The sequence below is a fragment of the Amblyomma maculatum genome, chromosome 10 (genome assembly GCF_055883805.1).
Source record: "Amblyomma maculatum isolate TAMU_Amacu chromosome 10, ASM5588380v1, whole genome shotgun sequence".
Classification (NCBI taxonomy): domain Eukaryota; kingdom Metazoa; phylum Arthropoda; class Arachnida; order Ixodida; family Ixodidae; genus Amblyomma; species Amblyomma maculatum.
In genome coordinates this window covers 43,632,631-43,658,014 of record NC_139353.1, presented here as the reverse complement: position 1 = coordinate 43,658,014, position 25,384 = coordinate 43,632,631, and the positions used below count along the sequence as shown (strand labels likewise).

General features: G+C 48.5%; 1 pseudogene across 1 annotated transcript in view; it reads left to right on the top strand.

Moving 5' to 3' along the window:
• LOC146176293 (uncharacterized) overlaps positions 1-25,384 on the top strand; it is a 57,883-nt pseudogene that overhangs the window by 9,928 nt on the left and 22,571 nt on the right. Inside the window, exons 2-8 of the transcript XR_014701516.1 lie at positions 8,867-9,131; positions 10,052-10,312; positions 11,114-11,314; positions 14,572-14,652; positions 18,335-19,002; positions 20,526-20,882; positions 23,706-23,810. The product of XR_014701516.1 is annotated as an uncharacterized LOC146176293 (transcript). The remainder of the gene's footprint in view (positions 1-8,866; positions 9,132-10,051; positions 10,313-11,113; positions 11,315-14,571; positions 14,653-18,334; positions 19,003-20,525; positions 20,883-23,705; positions 23,811-25,384) is intronic.

The window sequence follows — 25,384 nt, the reverse complement described above, 5'->3', positions numbered from 1 at the left end:
AATAAACGACATTAGGCAGTCATCTTAGATCTAAGATCTTAACCGCATGCATGCATGCGGTTAAGGAGATGTTTGTGTCATGGACGGTGAATTGCCGTCTGTGTAACGTGCCCGAGACAACTGATCGTTAAGATCATTTTGGCGCAGCGCTTGATCAGACCTGTTAGTAATTGTGTGATAAAAGTCGTCGGCAAACAGTCGAATATTTCAAGCCAGTGTCGATGGTAAGTCGTTTATATAGATTGTCTTTGTTGGCATGAAAAGAAGCAGGAACTTCGTTAGGGCGCTTTCATAATTGCTAGTCGCGAAGGTGTCACAGGGAGGCAGCGCGACGAATGGGCCGATCCTAGTCACGCTCGAGTAGCAAGGCACTGGACAATCCCCACACCATTCATCCTCTATTTTACACATGAAGAGGTGGTATTCAAGCATTGTACTCTTCCGACCTCTCTCCCTGAGTCATCTTAAAGCAACACTCCCTAGATTTTGACTTGCAGTCGACTGGGTGCACTCCTGTGTTTAGTTAGAAAGGATGACTTCCCTCTGTTCGTTTCTTCGAATAATGCGAGAATGGCGTCTAAGAACGAGACCTTATTGTTGGACAACAGGCCTTGCAGAGAAGCTAACCAGAGTTCCGCAGGTTGTCCAATCTTCTCAGTACGTGTGTTTGTGGGGGAAAGACGTTTGGTGTTTCCACTGACAGTGCGCTTCACAGTAACCCATTACCATCCCATTACGTGCGCAACGCATCGAAGCAACACGTTGTGGAGGTGGCGGAAAATCGGCCGGGGCATTTTGAATAGGGTTCAGTACAGCGTAGCATAACGCGAGAAACAAGTTGCCGAGGGGCGCGCGCCTACCCGCATCTTCTCTGTGTTGAAGCAGCACTCGAAAAAGGGGCACTTACTGCACTGTTCCGCGAATGCCAAGCAGAACAATTGGACCCTGCCCACGCATTCCGAAACGTTTACAACCTTCGGCCGGTGTGCGCGCTTTGGACGACGCCGTGAAAGACGATCGCTTCTCCAAGGCCGAGAGCATGGCTGAGAGCTCTTCAGACGAGAAGGCGAGATCGGACAGTCCCACGCATCTGTCTACTAGTTTTGTAAGTAGTAAAACTCGTAGTAGCATGCTAGTTTTCCTCGGTTTTAAACTATTATTGCGAAGTTAGTGATCGAGAGTACACGAGCGGGGAGTAGTTTTTCTTTATTTGCAGCTTATTGTACCCTTGTTCTGCGTTATGCGGAGCAGCTCATTTCGCGGTATATTTTCCGCCTCGATAATCTGTAGGTTATGGTTAATTTGAGCTATTGTGAATACCACTTCCTGAAAAGCAATTAGATATAAGTCATTATAGTCGCGCCTATCGATGGGCTGTTCGTGCAGCAGACTAGCTTTACAGTCAGGTCGTTAGGCGCCTGATTATCTTGCCCCGCCGGGGTGGTGCAGTGGTAAGACGCCCGACTACTGTGCCGGAGTTCCCGGGATCGAATCCCGGCCTCGGCGGCTGCGTTTCGATGGAGGCGAAACGAAGAGGCGTCGTGTGCTGTGCGATGTCAGCGCACGTTAAAGATCCCCAGGTGGTCGAAATTACTCCGTAGCCCTCCACTACGGTCCCCCTTTCTCTCTATCCACTTTCACTCCCACCTTCATCCCTTCCCTTACGGCGCGGTTCAGGTGTCCACAGAGCAAGTGTGACAGGTACTGCGCCTTCCCTTCCTATGAACCAACCAACCAACCAGCCTGATTATCTCGGCAATGAATGACGTTGTTACCTACCTTGGCGTTGAAGAAGCGTCGATCTATGCGAATCGCTGGAGTCGTAATGGGTCACGTGCTTTGTTGGTGCTACGATTTGAGACACGACCACCATTTCTACCCACTCATTTTTAAAATAAGGTCAGAACGACAGTATTCGCGTTGCAGGCTTTGTAGTGTTCGTTCTGCTGTAGATCCTGAGCACGTCTCTCATCATTGATTATCATGCGGCTTTGTAGGTGCGCGGTAAAAGGTCGCGCCCGATTAGAAAGCGTGCGAGCCGATTTCGATCGCTGGTGGTTTTCTTCAGCGGACACCGGTTGCAAGGAAGGCTTAATTGATAATGGGTTCGAGCCCGACTAGTGTGCCGGAGTTCCCGGGTTCGAACCCGACCACGGCGGCTGCGTTTGGATGGAGGCGAAACGAAATGGCGTCCGTGTGCTGTGCGATGTCAGCGCACGTTAAAGATCCCCAGGTGGTCGAAATTACTCCGTAGCCCTCCACTACGGCTCCTCTTTCCTCTCTTTCCACTTTCATTCCCGCCGTCATCCCCTCGCTTATGCCTCGCCGGTGTGGTGCAGTGGTAAGACGCCCGACTACTGTGCCGGAGTACCCGGGTTCGAACCCGACCTCGGCGGCTGCGTTTCGATGGAGGCGAAACGAAATGGCGTCCGCGTGCTGTGCGATGTCAGCGCACGTTAAAGATCCCCAGGTGGTCGAAATTACTCCGTAGCCCTCCACTACGGCTCCCTTTCCCCTCTTTCCACTTTCATTCCCGCCTTCATCCCTTCCCTTACGGCGCGGTTGAGGTGTCCACAGAAAACGGGTGAGACAGTTACCGCGCCTTTCCCTTCCTATAAATCAATCATCCCCTCCCTTACGGTGCGGTTCAGGTGTCCACAGAGCAAGTGTGACAGATACTGCGCCTTTCCCTTCCTGTGAACCAGTTATTATTCGAAGCCAAAATGTGCTTTCATTTCTTCGTCAAACTATCCAGGAGGATCAGAAGCTAAAAGGTATGAAGATAAAGGCCGGGAAGACAAAGAAAAACCTTCACTGTCTGTGTCTAGACTCTAGATTGGGGTTCGCCGTGCACTGCGTCGGTTAGATTCTAAGTTGATTCCATCCACCGATCCTTCAACGAAATGTTTACAGTCGAGTCAGTTGCTCGTCCGTGAACGAGTCGAGGGAGACGATGTTGGGACGCCTGGAGTAGGGCAATCGCTTAGCCAGCTATGTAGCATGGCGTCATTGCGGGGTCAATTGATGCGTCTTTCGCGTGCCACGTGCCGCGGTGGTGTCGTCAACCCGCCGGCTGGGCGACGCAACATGCGTTTCGAAACAAAGGGGGTGCCCGTCCGTCCGAGCGTCGTCTTGCGAAGTGACCATTTCCCGTCATGTTGTCTTGTGAAAGGCGACTGCGGAGACGTCGCCGCCCGCACCGTGCGCGGTATTTGCTGGGAGCGGGGAAAAGCGGTCAGCGGTGGCTCGTCCTGTAGTTGCGTTGGGCTGACATTTCTCACGTAAGGGTTCGCAACTTTAAACGCGGCCGTCGCATGCAAGGTTGCTGCTGCCTCGAACCGGATTTTCCGGGTAGCATGAAACTTTTTTGCTGTTTTCGTTGGTGAAGAGCGTGAAAGGGTGCATGACGAACATCTGCGCTCTGCTTACTGTTGCGCCGTGCCCAGGTGCTCTTTGTCGAACAGCAGCCAGCTAGCCACCCCGTGATCTTTCTGCTGACTGCTCTCTGTCCTATTTTCATTGGAAAGCGAACGCACCGCATTCTTATCAAGTTCCGCACACACACTAGTACCGCGAATGCCCCCTGCCCCTCTCCAGTTTGTTGGACATGTTTTGGAAGACTGGAGTTTCCATCTCTCGTTGTTCACCTCGTGGCCCTCTGCCTTCCTTGTCTATTACCTCCTATTTTGAGTGTCAAGTCGTAACCACGTCTCCGGCCTCCTCGTGCCATCACCGTCCCGACAACGCTACCTGAATGCCAACAATGCGCGCTTTCGTGGGGATGCAGCAGCGTTGTTGTCCGTGTCCGCATGCTTTTACCAATGTCGTACGTGTGTGTGTTACCTCTTTCCACAAAATTCGCTGCGGCGTTCACACGCCTCAGTTCACCACAGGTCAACGGGTTTAGCAGTAGTCCCCCCTCGATATTCACACCGCTTGGCACAAAGGCGAGGAACGTTGTAGCGTGAGTCTTGGTGTTGCCGGGATGGTGGAGCTAACCATGAACTTAACCGCGAACACTCGCAAACGCAAGTGTCCTGTGCCAGAGCAGTGCTTTGTCTTCAGGGTGACTAATATTTGTCTTAGTTTGTACTCGGTGGTGCAGAGCACATCGTACTGTGCTGCACAGTACAGATAGCGCGCAGTACAACTAAACTCGATTTAACGAAACCCGATTTAGCAAAAGTCTCGATTTAACGAAATAACCCCGATTCCTCCTCAGGCGCCCATACGGTCCAGTGCTTTGAGTAACTCGAAATAACGAAGCTAATTTCGCTCTCCGTCCCGATTTAACGAACTTTTTGCTGAAAATGAAGATGAAAAGGTCTGTTTGGTCTATTTTGTTCAAAGCGCTCAAGAATGTATTGACTGCGAGCCAACGATAACATCGTGCAGCAACTACGTCCCGCTTCTACCAAACTGCGTGGTGCAAAACGCGAGTTATATTGATCTGAATTCGCGAGGTTTTTGCCAGTGATAAAAAGCCGGCCCGTCGACCCGGTGTCGGCAGCGGTGCAGCATGCCAACACCGGGACAAATTATGGTCGCCCTTAATCTGCTACGATAGTTTGCCGGAACACATAAGGGAAGAACGCGCGAGAAATCTGGGCAGAAATTGCTTACAAATAGCGGCCAAACAAAGATCAGCGACGTCTTTGCTGGGAAAGAAATTTAGTCCCCTGGTCGAACCCTGCTCGCCGAGGTAAAATTTCTGTTCATACGCGCTATCGCTGGCGGTGGGTGCGCGAGCCGAAATTTCATTGTAGCAAGATAGCATAGTGGACAAGTTGGTATTGAATTTAAAGATGATAGTAGCAGTACAGCTTTCCTGGGCCTTTGTTTAAGTTGCGCTGTTCATCATCATCATCAATCTGACTATACCCAATGCAGGGCGAAGGCCTCTCCCATATTTCTCCAATTAACCCGGTTCTGTGCTAGCTGCAGCATCCACTTGACCCCTGCGAACTTCTTAACCTCATCCGCCCACCTAACTTTCTGCCGCCCCCTGCTACGCTTTCCTTCCCTTGGAATCCAGTTTGTTACCCTCAGCGACCATCCTCTCTTCGCATTACATGCCCTGCCCGTGCCCATTTCTTCTTCTTAATATCCACTAGAATGTCGGTAACTTGAGTTATTTCTCTGACCCACTCTGCCCGCTTCCTATCTCTTAATGTTACCCCTACCATTTTTCGTTCCATAGCCCTCTGGGTTGTCCTCAGCTTAAGTAGAACCCTCTTTGTTTGCCTCCACGTTTCAGCCCCATAGGTGAGTACAGGTAAGATGCAACAGTTGTATACTTTCCTCTTGAGCGATGCCGGTAAGCTGCTAGTCATAATCTGCGAGTGCTTGTCAAATGCGCTCCGTCCCAATCTTATTCTCCTTGTTATTTCTTTTTCATGGTCCGGATCTGCGGTTACTACCTGTCCTAAGTAGGCATATTCGCCTACTACTTCCAGTACTTCGCTACCTAATGTAAACTGCTGCTCCTTCCCGATGCTGTTGAACATTACCTTAGTCTTCTGCATATTGATTTTCAAGCCTACCTATCTACTTTTCCTGTCTAGGTCATCAATCATTATTTGCAGTTCATCCCCCGAGTTGCTTAGCAAGGCAATGTCACCAGCAAATCGCAGATTACTGAGGTATTCTCCATCTACCCTTATCCCTACTGCTCCCATTCCAAGTCTCTGAATACTTCCTCTAAGCAAGCTGTGAATAGTACTGTGTCTCCTTGCCTAACACCTGTCTTTATGGGAAATTTGTTACTTTCTTTATACAGTTGCGCTGTTATGTTCTTTCAAAAGGCGAGTTTATTTTCACCGCATTTACGCTTCCCAAATATGATGCTGCGGTACTTCCTTGATGCCGCGACACCGTATAACAATCGATTGTGTCGAATTAAGTGAGCGAGAAACTCCTCCCTCGATTTAACGAAATATTTCGCAGCTCCCCTACACTTCGTTAAATCGAGTTTATAAAAGCCCAGTGTATGCTTTGCCGTAGGACTGTATGCTAATGGAATGCTATATCATTAGAAAGGAAATTCATGGAATGGGGAACAGGCGGTGTTGAAGGCACTATCGGGTCTACACTTGAGGCGAGGCCTGATCGTCCCCCCAATTTTTCGTCGCCGTGCCCGGCTGTCGAACCCGCGGCCGCAGAAGAAGCTGCGACGGGTGCCAACGTATGCGTATGATCGACTCCGGCGTGTAATGAGACTCGGGAGTAAAGAAACCGCGCCCCCCTCCGTAAGACGTGTGCGGCGATGACACCAAAACCGCGGAAAAAAGCGGTGGTCTCTCTCTAGAATGCGCGTTGAAGACGAGCGCTGATACGCATAAGGAGTAGATGCCGGAGCACTGGAGCCCGTAGAGAGCAGCAGGGCCGCCGAGTCGGCGGCTTCCGTAAATCACGACGCCCTCCGCCCCACTTGTGCCGCCCATCTCGGCCTCGCTCGGCTCGCGTAACTAACGCATACATCTGTGTGTGTTCGTTCGCACGCATGTGTGCATATCGGAGCAGGGAGGAGGGGGATGCCGTTTGCCTAGCAATTGCTCGCGCGTGCCCGCTGCCGTTTGGGCGTGGGCGTTTTACGCTGACGGGGGGCGCCCTGGCAGCAGCAGGAGAGAGAAGCGAACAGCATGCAACAAGCAATCAAAGCAAAAGGCAAGGTAGTTGCGAGACTACGCCTTCTGGAATGCGGCTCCTGCCGGCGCCGCCGCCGCTGAGCGCGAGCGCGCGCTTCGACGTGTCGCGCGGACGCGTACCGTGCCAAGGGAGCGAAAGAAGAAACAAATGACTGGAACGCTGCCGCCTCTTGTCAGGAGGGAACCGCACTCAGTGCCGAGAGAGCCCGGAGAGCCCCGCGATAAAGGCTACGCGGCCCCGCGCCGCCGGCTGTTTGTTTGCTTGGCGCACAAACAAATGTCCCATTCCGCTGGCGCCCCTCGCAGCTGCGAGTCGAGCGGGAATTAGTAGCAGCTCTAGGCGAGCGTGTTCTGGTCCAGGCCTCCGCCCCGCACGACGCCCCTGCTGAGCCTGCGGTTCTTCCGATAGCGTTGACCAAGGGTCGTACGTGCGCGGACTTTGGCCTCGGGGCTGTGGGTCTCTCTCCTCGTCTGATTTCCGTGCTTTGACTGGCCAATGGGACGGGGAAGGCGTGGCGCCGCGCGCGAGAGCTCTTTGCGCCGTAGCAGCGTGCCACTCTCGAACCGGAAGGGGGAAGACCGCTTGCGTTGTTTGCAGTCGCTTGCAAGAGTAGCAAGCAGTTTTCTTTGCTAGTATTTTGTAGGGGCTGATGCTTTCGTCATTTATGTTGAGAGGGCGCGCGCATGCAGAGCACTTGTGGGGTTCTCTGCAGCCTCACTCAATTTTCTTGCCGCAAGCGTGATTTCGACCAGTACTGGACAGCAAACATGTTAAACGTGTGTGGAAACTAGCTAAACCAGTGAGAAATCATTGTTAACGGTGTTCAGTTATACAGAACAGGGAATGTGAAGGTGTTAAAAATGTTAGTTGCCTGTATGACATGGTACATTATTGCCATCATGCACATAGTTTCTGATACCATGGTAGCTTCCATTTTAGTCTTCACATGCAGTAGGTATGCTCAGCCAAGTATAAACAGTAGTAGTAGTAGTAGTAGCATTACTTTATAATTTAGGTTTAGGATGGTAAAAATTATGTGCTCGCTGAGAATAATACACTAAATAATCCGTGGGCTTCTCGTGCTGTAGATTTACGGGTGTACACACTTGTGGAACACCCTGAAAACGCGAATTTGGAACTTTATAAAAATGTCATTGGTTCATAATATGTGTGGCTGATCTTTGAGCACATCTAAAGTGGGGGTGGTAAGAAACCGTCTTAAGCAAAAAGTATCAGATGAATGCGAGAACTTTGTTTTATAATAAAATACTCAAAAATTTTATTTGTTCTTGCGTAAAATTTGTGACTTTAGCTGAGTATTAACAGAACTGCAAGCACAGAACTTTCTATCTCCAAGCATGCTTAGGGCATGTTAAGAAAACCCCACATAGTCGAAATTCCTTTGAGCACACCACAATGGCGTCCCACATGGCCTGGGTCGCTTTTGAACAGTAGACCTTGACAAAAAAAAAAAATAAACCAAATGTGTGCAGAGGTCTTGCTGCTAGACTACATAGATCGGCATATTTGCTCATATAATGAGCATGTTCTCATATTGAACACACCCCCTACTTTGTCCATAAAAGAGCCCACTTTTATTTTTCCCTCACGTAATAAATGCTGACCTTTGTTTTGGTGTGCAGCTCTGATAATGCAAACTCCTGCAATAAAAAAAAAAAAAATGTGTGCTGTGCTTTTGAATATGTAAACTGGAGATGGGGTATTTGTTCCACCAGCCTGCTTTTCTTCAAATTACTGAATATCTTTTTCCTCACTGTGAATCCCCCCTGCAGGAAATTTTCAGGTCTTTCTTTTTTTTTTTTTTTTTTCCAAAGAAAACCTCATTCATTGGGCTAGTAAAACATTGTTAATTCCATATGTGGTCCGAAATTACTATGAAGGTGATCTATATGAATTGCGAACTGTTGTGGCTGTACAACCATGAATGTTTTTGCCACAATTTAAGCGTGCAGCTAAGTTCCTGTCAGATTTGCTTGAACTCTTTTTTGTTGACTTCATAATTCCTTTGTGTGTTACTATTCGGAAAATTTGAATTATTAAATTTACCGCTTGACTTTTTTTTTTTTTTTTTTCTCGGAGAGCATGAGTGCTTTATGTCAGGTCATTTGTCCCAGCTGTGGCTTTCGACTTTTAATTGAAGCTGCCTCAGTGTACTTCTGGAGTATAAAATTTGAGTATGTTTTGTTTGCATTTGCAGTGGCAACAGCAGTCACCTGGGCCCGTGAAAAGCTAAAAAGTAGCGGGCATCCAGGATGTTTGCCAAGAAGAAAAAGAAGCCGATCATATCGGCGCCAAGCAACTTCGAACACCGCGTACACACAGGCTTTGATCGACGAGAGGGCCGTTTTGTTGGACTGCCACCACAATGGGCCAGCCTGATTGGATCAGGCCAGGATCGTCCGAAGCCCATCATCGACCCTTCCAACATCACGCCCACCGAGATACTTGACATGAAGCTGCACGTGAGTCTCGCGTTTCATCCTCATGTTCTCCCATGCCAGTGGTAGCGACATTTCCCTGAGGCGTAAAATTCGTCACATTGGTCTAGACACAATGCTGTACTTTTATAACGGCTGCTGTTAGGAGCTGCTGATCCCTAGGTTTCGTGGTGTAGCAGTAGCGATGGGGGCAGTTGCCATGGGGACCAACCAAAGGAGGTTAATTACGAAAGCAGGAGAGCATGGCAGGCAAATAGGAATCACAATCTAAGGGTGGCTGCCTCAGGAACCGCTCAGAGGGACCCAAAAAAGTGCTGTTTAAAGAGCAAGTTTGAATAATTGCAAGGTGCCCTATAGACGCCACTGTCAAACTCTTTCCCCGATGTATAGTGAAGTTAAAATAGTTCATCGGCTATCACTGAATCTGGCATTATTCAGTGGTAATTGTCCACTTTTCCTTTCTCCCTTTTTTTTTTTCTTTTTTTTTTTTTAATCCTGAATGGTGAGCTCTTCCTTTTATGTGCTTTCAATTATTGCATAATGTCATATCTCAGTGTACAGAATGTATGGTCATTAATCAGGCTGCTTAAGGTCTGATGTTTGCCATTTCTGCTTGTAATTCTTACTTCCTTTTTAGCGTATTCTGTGGACTGCTCCTGTAACGGTCTATTCAACTTTCAAATGTTAATATATGGGAACAATTCAGGCTAACTTTGTTTTTAACCTCTGGAAATTTTTTATGTAGTGGCAACACATGGATGACTTCATTAGCGAATGCCACCTGCTTGAAATTGCCAATTTCTCCATTTTTCTCAGGGTAGTATGTCGATCGAAAAATTCCCAACTTCTGCGTGAAAGTTTGTGTGTGTTTCGTCTCTGCTTCGGTGCTGTGGCAAGCTTTTATTCTAAATTGTCATGCTGCCATGTGCTCCATCACTGCCCAGACCATCGTAAGGGGTGGCACTCCCGGAGGCACAAGCCCAGTGTCTCGGGGGCCGTCAAGAACTGGAGGGCCCATGTTGGTGACACGCTCCAACTCTCTGCGCAAGGAGAGCCCCCCCATGATCCACCGGGACATGAGCCGTCTTCCGCCCCCCGTGCCCGAGCACGACACATTCCCCGACACTGTCCCGGGTTCTCAGGGCCACACACTGCCCCCCTACGGCCACTACCAAATGCAGCCGCCCAGGGGCCAGCACCCACAGGTGAGTCCCTGCAATTGATTTGCTTTTGGAAGTGCCTCCACATTCACGTGATGATCCAGCACTTTGGTTTTGAAACGAAAGCTTCACTACACTAGGTAGAGCCGGTCTTCGCGTGGCGCTAAATTTGACCTTTACTGACCTAGAGGTCATAAATGGCTAGAAGTCACACCACAGCTAGGTCCTTCAGTGTAACTTTTGGACTACCTTGGTGTCACACCACAAGGTCATGGCCTTGACCCTCGACCATTGGGTGACCTCTAACCTCTGGGTGACCTCTAACCTTTCAAACATGGAGTTGAGGAGACAATGGGAGGGAATGGAGCTTATGATTTTACGTGGCTGGTGTCACATTGCACCATCGCGCGACGTGAACAGCCATGACATCAAGTGCAGAAATAATCATTTATTCCGGTCATGGACTTGTGGGAGGAAACATGCTACCACTGGATCTACGTAACATTTTCTGTAACCTGCAAACTTTATTTGTCTTTTGTTGTACTGCACACTCTGCCATCCATGCCTTGAAACCTCACTGCAGTTCAAGCTCTGCTTGGCTTGATATGCGACATTTCATAATTACCAGCTCTTGGTGCCATCTATAGCTTTCATATTGCTTTTATATACGCGCCTTGTTCAGTGAATCCAGGAGAGTGTTTATTTGCTTATCTTGAAAGGCACACCCAAGAGTCTCTTTTGTTTTAAATCCCTATTGATTATAGTGATTGCCTTAAATGAAAATACGACTACCTGCAGCCAGTACACTGCGAGTTGTCGTGATCTGATTCGGTGGGCCTGTTGCAGTCGCAGCATCCCATGGGGGGAGGGCGCATTCCACCTGACCACCTTCAGAGCCACCCAAACGCGTATACCCCTGGCTACATGCATCCCCAGCAGAGTCACCCCCAGCAGGACAGGTCAGGGGGCGACACGCAAGAGCTCCTTCCCGAAAGCCCATCGCCGGCCCACATGCAAGGCCATCCCCACCACTTGCAGCACGCACAGGTGAGCTGTTGCTTCCTTGCTTCGCTGCTTGCATCTGACAAACTTCCTCATTATCTCCAGTGGGGTAATGGCCACCGAGTGTCTAATGTTGCGCTCTGTCTGTAAGCAGTAGTTTACAGGTGCATTGGCTTTGCGCATTGAGTGGAGCTGTGAGAGAGCTTCAACGGTGAGGCCCAGCCTCTGCAAACGAATGAACTTATAAACTGATATTTAATAGAATTTTTCCTCCAATAGCTTTTTGGTTTCAAAGGTTTGTCTTCAGCTTCAAAACACCAGGAGTTACACAACAGCCTTACGATGTGCTCAGTGCCTGCCACTTTGTTAGGCATTTTTCGGCACAGGCATCTGTTACGATGGGGATAAGAGAAGTTGTCTGTTCTGCTGCTTTATCTGACCTGACTCACCTTATGTGCTTTTGTTATTCCTGCATCAATGGATCAGTCACTTAAGCAGTGAAAGTTGATGAGATTTACTGTGAAATGGGCGGGGATAAGTCTAGCTTTTTAATGATAACACCTTACGATCAACAGAACTGGAGAATATATGCCTTAGACAGACTGGTAATGTACTACAGCACTGTTCATGCCTAAAAGTTTGGCTTCCGGTCTCTGGGTGCTTTGATGTCAAAGCTGTGTGCGCTGAACAGTCACAAGTAGCGTGCGCTCTCAGCACACTGATGCATTTGCTACTCTGTCGTATGCTGCAAATCAAAGGACGGTCTTAGTTCACGTGCCTCCACACAAAGTAACTGCGAAAGCAGCAACCCGTCTGTGAGTGCATGTGACTTGTGCAGTGTCCCGTGACGTTATAGCCCACGGCAACTGGAGCTGAAGCTCTGGAAAAGAGGCAGTGCTGCAATAAATTTTCCAAAGCACACAGAGGCATTTCAGAGGCTGTTCTATCATCATTGAGCACTGGCTTATCAGCATCCAGCTTTTTCAGCAGAGTGGAAAGTGGTTGTCCAAAGTGGCACACTCCACTACGGTTTTGTTGGTAACGCTGTGGTAAAGTTTCACTTTGAATTTTTTCTGTCAGTGCATGCACTCATTTTTATGTGATACAGTGCTAGAAAACATGATCAGCAAGCTTGATGGCATAGTGTGTCAGCAAATATGGTCTCCCAAAAACTAATGTAAATGTAATAAATTTCACCTGTTGGACAGTAATTAGACAGTTGAAGTATAGATTAGAGTTCATGTCAGTTGTCGACACAAGATTGTCGACACAAGGATGTATGCCTTGGCAATGAAGGTTTGGGGGACAATGGTTGCCGCTTCATGCACGGAATTCAAAACACTATGGCACCATATCATCGGCAGCAAAAGGGGACAAATATGATACAACATGACGAGTGCTTATGCAAGAAAAATTACCACTGCAGTTAAGAAAATCAATTTTTCCCAAGATGTGGTCATATGATCGGAGCGTGATCAATGAACAGAAAAAACTAGTTGCCTGTGCTCCTTTAATGCAAAAACATTGGAGAGATTCCTCATTTTGAAAGAAAGTGTCACAGCCAGGAAAACCTACCATGTGAAGGTCCTTTTGAGCGTCTGGCTTGAATCATTTGCTTGTCCAATTACTCGTCCAGTGACTTCACCTCAGTATTTCACAATATCCACATGATCCTTACACCATATTTATTGGGATTGTATGGAATCCTGTATTTGTTTTAGTTGGAGAAAACTTTGAACCTTGAAACTAGGATAACTGGGCCCGAAGAATATCTCATTTCCTTATAAATTTATTTCCTTCAGTCGCCGACCGTTTTTTTTTCCGGACTCAGCGGGACCCGGGAAATAGTCTGAATAATCTAATAGTCAGAAAAATCAGTGACCTCGAAAAAAATCACTTTTCTGCGAAAAATCTACTTTACATGTCACAAACTTTGCCGCTCCCCATGTTTCGGTTATAAGTCAATAATAGGGAGTTATCACATAGCGCAATTCGCTGCTATGATCAGCTTCCGCGCGCCGCCCATGCGCACGTGACAGCGCGATCTGATGGCGAGCATGCGCGCCAATGCAGGCATGCTGACTGGTCCCAACGCGGTTGGCGTGTGCGCCGTCAGGAAGCATGTGACTCGCTCAAAGTGGTCACCGCATGCGCAATTGTGCCCCGCAGAACCAGATTATGCTAAGCTGTCACCACTATAGCCCTCCAGTTAGAATATCTCGGCCAGTCATGCTTTCATCATGTCCATGCCACTTCACGTGAAGCGCAGGTCATGCCACGAAATGCACGCCGCCGCGCGAAGCAGTAATCGCCATAGCATTCAGTTTCCGTTTCCATGGTTAACAACGGTAGCAAAGACTGCGAGGTGGAGCTCACAAGAAAAAAAAAAAAGAGCCGAACGAGAGCCTACTAAATGCGCTGTCCCCCTCTCCCCGCTTTTCCCCACAGGGGGTTGTAGAGTCGGAGCACGCTGCGGAGGACGGTGCTCACGCTCCATTTTTCTGTCCGATTGCTTGCTCTAGGCTACTGCGATGGCAAGGCCGAGGATTCCCTTATTGCTACTGCCTCCGATGTTAGCCACGCACACAGAGCCAAGCTAGTTTGTATGAATGACTCGCATTGCTTAAGCTTTCACGGCCGCGCTAAACCGGGCTGTTCGTGACATCGCTCGCTTGCATCTATTTCATGGCAAAAAAAAAAAAAAGACTTCAGCCAAAAAATTATCTCCACAGTATTGGTGGTGCCAAATTTGGCCCGAAAAATCGAACTTTTAGACACTGTAGGGTCCAAAATATTGGTCGTGAAAATGTACACGCTCCTATGGGGTGCGTGCCGGTTCCTGAAGTCCGAAATACCGCACTGATCTGAATTATTGGGAGTCAGAAAAATCAGTCGGCTACTGTAATTTGTTGTTACAAATATTATATTGGAATGGGTGGAAACTATCATGCATTTCTTTCACGCTAAGCACTAGAAAATCTCGCCAGACCTTGTGCCAACAAGCTCTTGACTAGCATTTTAGGAAGTGACATAGGCAGTAAATGTTTATACTTCATTTTTGAGCCATTTCCTCAACACCTTAGTAGTTTGGAGCAAGTCATTTTCATGGATATGTTTTTCTCTCAGGAGCATATCAACAAAGTCTTACTGCACTTAAGGTCACATATATACCAATTAGGTGTATTTAAATATGCATTGTACAATTGAGTTTGAGTCACGATAACCTAAAATTACGTTTTTCCTACTCTCGAAAGTGTAGTGAAGGCAGTGGTGAGAGCTGAAAAGGGCATAAATGTTCACAGGGACGCCCACAGCATGTCACAGTTACTTCGCAGCCATCTCACGGCATTTCATCACACAATGGCAGCTACTATCCTGAACAGGTATGTGGTCGTAGAATCATTTTAGAAGCATGTATGGTAACATTTCTAAACAGGTATCCTGTATGATGTCAGTGCTTGTTAAATAACAGTTCCCAGGTGGTCGAATTTTCTAGAGCCCTCCGCTATAGCCATCCTTCATAGCCTGAGCCACTGTGGGACTCAAAACTCTACAAACCAAGCCAGATGGCTACATTCAGTGCACGAGAAGAAATTATTTATGGTGTTTATTTTTTCTATGCTTGTTGGCATCTGTAAAAATGTTCGATTCTGGATATATCAGACTTGAGGAGGTCACGAGATAGTTTGATGTATTTCCGCTACCATATAAAACATGTAGCAACAGATTGTTTTATATGTGACCCAGAAGCATGGATATGGGGCACCCACACTAGTGGCACGCTTCCTACATCGACGTGCTGCCTACCAGCGTACCGGCAACATACATGCAGGGTGTCCTTAGGCCTAGCTTGCTCTGCATGGAAGCCACAGCAGATGGTGCTTTGGTAGAAGCCACCATCGATCATAGGAGACCTAATCATGTGACCAGTTTGGGTGCATATGTCCCAAATACAGTAGAATCTCGGTGATACGAAATTCAAAGGGAGACGAAAATTTTCGTATCACCCGAAATTTCGTATCACCAAAAAACGAGCAAAATCCGTTTTCAAGCCTTCCAACAGGTACGAAATATTTATTTTCGTTGAAAGAAATCACGTATATCCTTCTGCACCTTCTTTTCCGCGAGGTCTGATAACAGAGTTTTGAAAACTGAAAAATTGGGCCGCTGTCTTCTCCCGCACAGACTCGGAGGTCACGGCGCGCCGCAGAACATCGATGGCGTGCATCGTTTCTGCTGCCGTCAGCGGTGGGTCATCAATGCTTTGGTCATCGTCATCTTCGTCACTGCATGGAATGCCAGGCTGTGATGACGCTTCCTCCGCAATATCTTCAACCGTGCGGAGACCACAGGTGGCGAGGTCGTCGTCCGCGGTGACAAAATCGTCGACGCAACAGTCGACGTCAAGTTGATTCCAGACATCGATGGGAATCGAGTCTGGTACTTGCGAGGCAGTAGCCACAGCGGATTTGAAAACCCCACACTTCGCGAAACAATTGGCGATGGTCGTAGGAACGACGCGATCCCAGGAAATTGCAAGAAAATGCACAGTGTCCATAAGAGTGATCTGGAGATCGCGTCCTTCCTTTCAATCTTCGCGAGGAGGCGGCGCACCAACAAAGCTTTGAAATGGTGCTTAACATTCCTTATAATCCCAGCATCCAGTGGTTGCAAATGACTTGTTGCGTTCGGGGGCAGGAACACCACCTTAACACTCTGTAGTGTCATTTGTTTTGGATGGGCGGTGCACTGGTCCAGCAGCAAAACTATTTTTCTGTTGTGGCAAGACATCTTGCGGTCGAGGTACGTGACGAATTCCATAAACAAAGAAGACGTCATCCATGCTTTTTTGTTCGCCTTGTAGGCGCAGGGCAATCGACCGGCGCCTTAAAGCATCGGGGCTTTTGATATTTGCCAATGACTGTCAGTGGCATCTTTTCCGATCCGTCGGCGTTGCAACAAAACAAAACTGTGATCCGCTGTTTGCTCTTTTGTCCGCCCCGGCAGGCATCGCCTTTAAAGCACAAACTTTTTTCGGGCTGGAGATTGTAAAACAGCCCTGCTTCATCTACATTAAAAACATCACGTGCCTCATATCCCGCTATGTAAGACGGCAGTGTGGTTGTCATCCAGTTTTCCACGGCGGAGGCGTCGGCTTTTTTTCCTTCGCCACAAACGGTCTTGTAGAAAAGATTATGACGCACCTTGAACTGGTGAATCCATCCACCGGAGGCCTGAAAGTCATCAATTCCGAGTGTGAGTGCGATGTCCGCTGCCTTCTCACGAAGCACTTTTCCGTCGATGTTGACGCCGGCCGCCGTGACCTCTCTGAACCACGTTAGAAGAACCTCTTCCAACTTCACATGGTGGGCAGTTTTGGCTTCTTTAGAATTCATCGCAAAGTGCTGCACATTCTGCATAATTTGGTCGCGCTGACCAACGATCGTTGACAACGTTGGCAGCGGCAGGCCTATCTCCTTGGCCATGTCAGTGCGCCTTTTCTTGGGCTCTTTGTCCACCTTATTTAAAATTTCCAATTTGTCTTTAAAGGTCAGCGCCTTTCTCTTCCGTGACATTGCAGTATGATGTATCTTTTCGCGTTGCCGAGATGATCACAAACGACGCGCTATCAACGCGTTGTCAGCCTCAACAAACGAGAAAACGAAGCAACGTATTGCCGCTGCAGCGGAGACTCCGGAAAGCGGAAGAGCGTGGCCTGCGGGGCGGCGGAGAAATGTGAAGAGGGCCGCTAGGCCGTGCGCACAACACCAATAGCAAAAAGCAACAACGAGATAAAAAAAAAATGCGGGGGGGGGGAGGGGGGGGAAGGGGAGAGAAAGAAAGCGGGGGGGGGGGGGGGGGGGGCAAGATATCGCCGCATTCCTTCGCCAACTTCACTGCTGCCGCGGGTTGCCAAGCCGGTTTTTTCCCGCTGTATTTTTTCTTCTTTCGCGCGCGTGTGCGTGATCTGTGCTATCAGTGCTGCGCATGCTTTTCTCGCTGTACCTCGCGTGTACCTCGTGTACGTTTTCTTGCGTGGGCCTCGACCGGTCGTGATACCGAAGTTCGTATCACCCGTAGCGAAAAGAAAAAGTGTTCGGAACATCCGATTTTTTGCCCACTGAACGCAATGCAATTCGGCCGGGGAAATTTATGAATTCGTATCACACCGAATTTCGTATCAGCCGAGTTCGTATCACCGAGATTCTACTGTAGTACATTTAGTCCTCATGAAAGTCTGTGGCATATAGTTGTGGTAATGCTGTATAAACATTTGTCTGCATTATTTAATGGCCCACTTTAATTATGGCAAAAGTCATAGGACAGATGCAACGCAACTGTAAGAAAGTCAAGCATGAAACATTTGCACTTCAAAAACACTTGATTTTCCATCACTATTATGGGTGTATGTAAGGTGTATCTGTGTTTGTACTTTGTTCTTACGTTTTGCCTCCCTCTGGCAGTGAACTGGTCTGTTCATATGCATACAATCAAGTAACCACTGATTTTTGTTCATGTTGTCGTCTTCTGAATTTATAGAGTTTTGCCCAAGAGTGTAACAAAGCTTAACGAGTTCGGTGCCAGTTTCCACAAGTTGCCTGCATGCGCTGTTTAGTATGTTGGTGACTGTTACTTTGCCATCTTTGTGGTGATTTTCTGAAAACTGCTCGCATATTGTGCTTGTATACAGGAGGGCCAAATTCTAAAGTTAAAGCTCAGCTACTTTGGTCATCTGATGAGAAGAGAGGAGTCGCTGGAGAAAGATTTGATGTTGGGAAAGGTTGAGGGTCGCCGGAGAAGGGGTAGGCAGCGAACGCGAGGGTTAGATGGCATCCTCGAGGCACTGCAGATGAAGTTATGTGATGTTAGGAAGATAGTGAGAAACCGGAAAGCGTGGCGTGACATGGTCCATAGGGTCACGAAGAGTCGGACACGACTGAACTGAACTGAACAGGCTGAAGTCTTGTTGCCTAATTTGTGTATTGGTAAAGAGCACTGGGTTTCTTTACCCCAACTCTTTTTTGGAGCTGCACAGTTGATAACAGGACCCTTAACTCTTCGCAGGAGCTGCCCTCGCACAATGGGCAGCAGCCACACCCTGTCCACTACGGTAGCCGAGACCACTTGCCCACCCCGCACAGCTTGCCGCCACATCCGCACCACGCACAGCCTCCGCATCACCTTCCGCCGCATCTACACCATCCTCCTACGCATGCCGGGCAGCAACAGCCGCCGCATCAGCAGCATCCACCACAACACCAGCAGCTGCGGCAGTCGTCACCTCATCGCGAGAGCTGGGGCTCAGGTCAAGAACGCTATGATGCCAGTGACTGGGAGTCTTCGGGATATGGCGCTGCTGCCGGCGCGCCTCCACCACACTCCCGGCCTCCTGCCCCCGGGTCACAACAGCCGCAGCAGCATGTTGCGGGCATGCCGCCACCTGCAGCTGGCAGTCACCAGCCGCCCCCGTCCATACATCACCCCGCCCCTTCCCAGCAGCACCAGGCACCTCCACAGTCTCTCCCTGGCATGGCGCCGCATCCGCAGCATGGACCGCAGCAACAACCGCACCACCCTCGGGGTCCCTCTCCTATGCACGCTGTTCATAGTGCTCCACCACCCCACCACCAGCCTCCGGCGCAGCAGCACATTCCAATGGAAAGATGCCCACAGTCAACGGTGGACACCGGATGTCCCCATCCGGAGTGCCACCGCAGTATGCCGTCAATGAGGTGAGTTGTCTGCTGCTGTGCGCTTGCCTCGTGGCAGAAAATTGTCATCATTTTCAGCTGATTTAACTGCACTGCGGGGAGAAACCTCTCTCAGTGTTTTTCTGCTAGATTGTGCCCACTGTTGCCTCCCAACACCTGCTTATGCGCTAATTAAGCTCGTCAGTTCCCCCGATTTTTTCTACATTTCCCTGTGGCTTCAAACATGCAAAGAATTCATGCGGTTATTACTTACAAAGTGCATGCCAGCAAAGATAACTGAGTTCTTTGCTGGAAGATAAATTTATAGTTCCTTGGGAGCTCTTTTTGCTGAGGTAACAATTTTTGTTGTTTCTTTTCATACGCTTAGTGATTTTGATAGTTTTCGCAGGCCGCAATTTTATTTTTGCTGTAATTATGCGTTGACTATATGGTGCCACATAGCTTCCTGGATGCCACTACGCCATATAATCGAATGTATCGAATGAAGTGACCGAGGAATGCCTCGCTTAATCTTCGGAAGTTCCTGGTTGAACAAAATAATTTAGGGCTCTGTCATTTGTATCTGCCAACATACTTCAGAGTCTCTGTCTTACTCATCGGGCCTGAAAGACAACAATAAAGAAGGAAAATTACTCATATGTAACCCATATTTTTCATAAAAAAGGAGCCAAATGCCACTGACTCAAAGGAAAGTATAAGGGACCTTTTTTTTATGTGGTGATGAATGTTGGGCAGATAATTAATTGTGGGGGTAAATAGTTGAAAAGTAGAAGAAAAATTGGGAACACTGTGGAATCTACACTGCAGAAATGCAAAAACCTGAGCTTTGCTGGTGCACATGGTGGATCACATTTGCTCTCGTTATCATTATGAACTAAATGTACTGTCATTATCGCACTGCTGGGCTCACACTCAGATCATGATCTGAGTGTGAGCCGGAGTGAGGGGGCTCTTCTACTGAGCTATGCCGGTGGTTGTTATAGATTCGCGGTCGCTAGTCGCGCTGCACGCATCGCGAGCAGTCTGCGGCACCGCGCGTCCGGCACGTCGTCATCTCTTGTTGTGCTGTATGCGCCGCAAAAAGTTCGCGGAGGCGCGCTTTCCGCACGTCGCCCACGTCTTCATAGCCTGTCACGCTGGACGCGCCGCGAGTGGCGAGCTCGGATGGCAAGACCATAATAAACCTTACTGGCCGCAAACAGATCTGCGCGACTGCATTTCCAGTGCTTCTGCATACTTGCTTTTGTTCGTTTTTTTGATGATACAAAGGTTTGGATGATACGAATTTTTTTGCCACCCACTGACATTCGTATTACCAAGGCTCTACTGTATGAAAATCTGTCCACCTGTAAATTTATAAATCTATGTTGCGACGCTTTTGTGACTTCCGTGAACTTCTGTGTGGTAAGTACTGCACGAGGCACGTGAAGTCAGAAAGGCGGCAGAAAAAAATGCTTAAAAAGCTTCCTTGTATAGTTTTTTTTTTCCCTCGCTGTGTTCTCTGACACGCAAGTTGGCAAAATGGCTCTGCATGCATTCCACAGCACCCTGGTGGTTACTCCAACCCCCCGTACCAGCATCCGGCATCGCAGCTGTCTCCTTCCCAGCAACAGCAGCAGCAGAGGTTGTCTCCGCAGCACATGAACTACGGCCCTCAGGCGGGCCATGTGCCACCAGACGGATACAGACCACCACCCCAGAGTGGACCCCCTCACCAGTATGGGCCAGCTGCTGCCAAAGGCCATCCCGGCCACAGCCACTCACCCGGCCCGCCCATTGCCAAGGAGTTGCCAGCCACACCGCCAAAGCCCAAGGTGCCAAATGATCATCACCACCATTACCAGCAGGCTCCGCCCCAACAGCCACCGCCTTCTGGACACAGCATGGTGGACGGTGGTCGGGTCAGTGCCATTTGAGGACTACCTCAGATCCCATTATGGTCGTAGCTACCTGAAGTAGCCTGCCAGGCATAGGGCCTGGCAGACTGCTTCTGTGTTCTGTCATGAGCAAATCACAGACTCCTGCCACTGCGTGCGGAACCATGCTGGGGCCGAATTGCGTCACAAAAACTGTCACAGACCTTTCGGCTAACCGCGCTCCTATTGATCCTTTCTGGCCAGCGGATCTGTTTACCAATATTAGTGGGGGCTAATTGACAGGTCTGCGACAGTTTTTATGATGTGATGGGAGTGCAATTTGGCCCCTGAGCTGCTTGTGGGTGCTACTTGATGAAGCACTTCCGACGCCAAAGCAGGCGCATTGGGTGTCTGGTGAAGCGCTCTAGTGGTCACTGCGTTGGTCTGGAAACCGCGATTCTTTCATCAGGGAGCACTAGCATGCAGTTCGGCGTGATTTCGTTGGGCAGTGACAGCAGTCTCTTGGTTTTTTTTCACCGGTGCATTAAGCTGAACCTCGACGTAATATAGTTTTCGGGAAACAGCTTCGCCCTGCCATGGTGGTGGAGTGGTTAGGGCGCTCGACTACTGCGCCCAAGGATGTGGGCAATCTCTTCTTTTATTCTCACGGGTGCATTAAGCTGAACCATTAAGCTGACATAATGAGGTCATAGTTTTCGGGGAACAGCTTCGCCCTGCCATGGTGGTGGAGTGGTTAAGGCACTCGACTACTGCGCCCAAGAATGCGGGATCGAACCTTGCCGCGGCGGCTGCTTTCCAATGTGGAGGCGAAAAGAAAAGCGCCTGTGTGCTGTGCGAGGCCAGTGCACATTAAAGAACCCCAGGTGGTCGGAATTTGCGGAGCCCTCTACTATGGCGTCTCCCATAGCCCGAGTCGCTTTGGGACATTAAAAGACCCACAAACCACGAACAAAGCTAGTTTCCGGGAAACAACTTCACCCCGCTGTGGTGGTGCAGTAGTTAAGGCACTCTACTGCTGCACCGAAGGATGTGGAATCGAATCCCGGCCGCCACGGCCGCTTTTCGAAACCAAACCGAACTGGGAAACAACTTCTTTATAGTGTGCATTTCACTGTATCGAGGTTTTTGTCTTCCAGTGATGCAATTGATATAGCGCATCCGTGGAACCTTTCTGTTTCTCTTTATTCTGCGAACATGCATTCGTGAGGCTAGCACAGGTAATTTTAGAAGAAACACCTAGCAAAATAAGCAGCTTGAATTGTACAATAAAGCCCCGTAAACTCTAAATCGCATATCTCAAAATATCGCCTCAGTCCAGGTTTTCTGTGGAGTCAAGCAGCTGCCCACTGGCGTTGTGCATTTAATAGAACCTTCGAAGTATTTTCTGACCAAATTGTGGATCTCGAAATAGTAGTTGATTGCTGGAGGTATAAATGCCACCACAATTATCACGAGGTTCGCACGTTAACGCAGCAGCTTCCACGGAGTGGGTGCTTTCACTGAATGCGAAATCAAGGGGTGCTGCACGAGTCCATTAATGACATCATTCAACCTTGCGACCCGTCACATGCTCTCACGGGCTGATGGGAATGAGATGTGCAAACTGTCTTTATGGACCATGTGCTATATATCTTTACAAACATTGACCATGTCCGCGCTTCACGGGGCCGATAGCGTCGCGATATGCACATGATGGCTTAGTTTTGCTTTTGTGACGTTTAATATCCCAACCGTAAGCTATAAAGCATGCCGTAGTGGGGGGCTCCACAAATATTCACTCATGGGATTTTTAACGTGCACTGACCTCTTACAGCACACAGGCATCTTGTGTTTCGCTTCCAACGAAAAGTATTCTCCATGGCCAGGATCAAATTGATGCCCTTCAGGATCAGCTGTCGAGCGCTCTAACTACAGGTCACTGCAGCGGGGATATTTGAATATCCAAGCACGCATATTCCAGACGTCGAAATAATACACATGCTATTTGAATGTCCCAGCAGATGGGCCTTCGCAAAGGGGGAAAATTTTCCTGCTTCCTTAACTGTTATACCTTACAAACATGCTGCACGCTTTTGTGATAAATAGAATAAATTTGTTTTTGTTGCCGGGTGGTAGAGTTTGCCGAAATTTGCTTTCTATCCTTGTAAAAACTTGGTTGTATTTAAACTCTGGCACGAAACTACTTTGTTAAATTGAGGGAAAAGACGTGCATTTCAAAGGAAGCAAGAAACTGAAACAAAAAAAAGTTTATGGCATTGCGTTGTTATATTGAGGTTTGTTACATCGAGGTTCTACTATGCATGCATTGGATTGTCCCTGTCTCTCCTTCATAGTGGTCTTCTGCATAACACTAGATTTATGGAACATCCACGGTAACCTGCCCTAGGCTTGAATTTGTGGGTTCACTTGTGGGTGTACATTTTGTCTTTGCCCACCTGTGATTATTTTGCACTGTTCACTTTCTGTAACTGCATCTACGTCAATCCACTCCTGTATGGGCCTGCACTGGCCAACAGTATAACTAAATAAATAAAATAAAATGATATACTGCTGCATTGTATGTCATTGTCAGGTTGCCTAGTAATCATGATGCCTTTCTTTTTTTTTTCTCCTTTTTGTGCTGCAAAAGTGGGGCGGTCAACCTATGTCTGGGTTGACTTACGTGTGGGTAAATATGGTGAGTGCTGTTGGTGAATTCTGAGTTTGGCATATTTCCCTGCATTCGTAAGCGTGTGTCCTGCCCTCAGCACCTGTTTGGTTGCATGAAGTCAAACCCTTTGTTAAAGTAGTCTGAATAGCACCTTTAAGTTTGCTTCGTCCACAACTCTCTCTCCTCTGGTTTTTCAGGACGGGGTGGGCAAGGGCCCATCAGCCATGGACCATGCGCCATCCGCAGCCAGCAAGCCCCAAGCGAGCCACCCTCCTGAGCACCAGAGGCTGTCCCATGAGCAGGTCAGTATGGCACAATGAAAATGTTCTTGGTTGTCTAATAAGGTGCATTGTGTCCCCTCCTGTGTTGTCGTTTGATGTCGCCTCAGTTTTATGCAAAAGCAAGACTTCACATCGTCAAACAGGCAGACTTGTGTCGGTGTGTTGCCAAATTGGCAGGCGCTGCCAATTCTGCCTTTGCTATTATTAAGATGGGGAGGGTAAGATCAGAACCAAGCCTCACAAGACCTTCTGATACCAAATGTGCCTCTAGGTGGTGATGGTAAGGCAGTGATAGCGTCATTTACATATAGTACAGCCGAACCTCGATATATCAAACACGGATATATCGAATTACTGCATATGTCGAGCACTTCCTATACCACGTATAGAATCACACATACTTTTTATTTTTTATTTCGAACCGGGTCGGGTGTAGAATGGATCTATCGAACTCCGCCACCCCAGACCACGTGCGCTCTGTTGACAGAAGGCGAGCTTTCCCGCAACACCCTCGAAGATAGCAGCAGCACGATGGATGTTCCCAACTGCTGCGCATGATAGCTGCACACATAATCGCGCCGAGGGTGCTATTTGAACGTAGTGGCATAAGCACGTGGTGGCTTGGCTAGTTTGACAACATCGAGACATTGCATTTACCGCACTGACTCCTCGGCGCTGCCGCTTGGGCTACGCCAGTCATCATGTGTTCGTGTGTGGTTGGTGTGATCGCATAGACGGCTCTTTATTCTATAGCTTAGGCATGTTGGGTGAGGTTGGTGTTGTGGTGGCTACAAACAGAAAATTGGAAGTAATCCAGCACGTTGAGAATGGTAAAAAGAAGTCGAGCATCGCCAAAGCTTTCGGCATACTAAGGAGTACTTTGAGCACTCAACTAAGAAACAAGAGTGACATAAAGTCCAAGGAAGAACAAAATCAGCACTCAGGCGTTGCTCAAAGCTGCCTTTGGAGACATTGAGAAGGCGCTGCACAAATGGTTCATCGACACAAGGGCCCGGAATATTATTTATCGGAACCGATGCTGCAACAAAAGGCCAAGAACTTTAATGTCAGCAGTGGTTGGCTGCAGCGTTTTAAGGCCTACTTTAGCATTGTCGGGAAGACAGTCTTGGGGGAAAGTGAGGACGCCAATGAAGGCGAGATCAAGAAGTGGCTTGAACAAGAGTTGCCTCAGGCTCTCGCCAAGTATGAGCCAAATCAGATATTTAATGCGTATGAAACAGGCCTGTTCTGGTAAATGCTTTCGCAACAAACGCTCGACACCTGTGGAGACAAGTGCCGCGGCAGCAAGCAAGGCAAGGCTCGTATCACAGTTCTGTTGACTGCCAGTATGGACAGAAGCGCAAAGCTGCGGCCACTTGTTCCAAACCCCGAGCTGCACGTGCAACTGCACTAGTGTTCTGGTGACATATGCCTGGAATAAGAAATTGCGGATGACTCGGGATATATTCCAAAAAAATGATTGATTGAAGGCACTGGACTCTGAGCTGGCACGTCAAGGCCAGAAGGTTTACCTCATCGTTGACAATTGTACGGCACACCACACCAATGTTTTTGCTGTCGAACACCACGTTGAA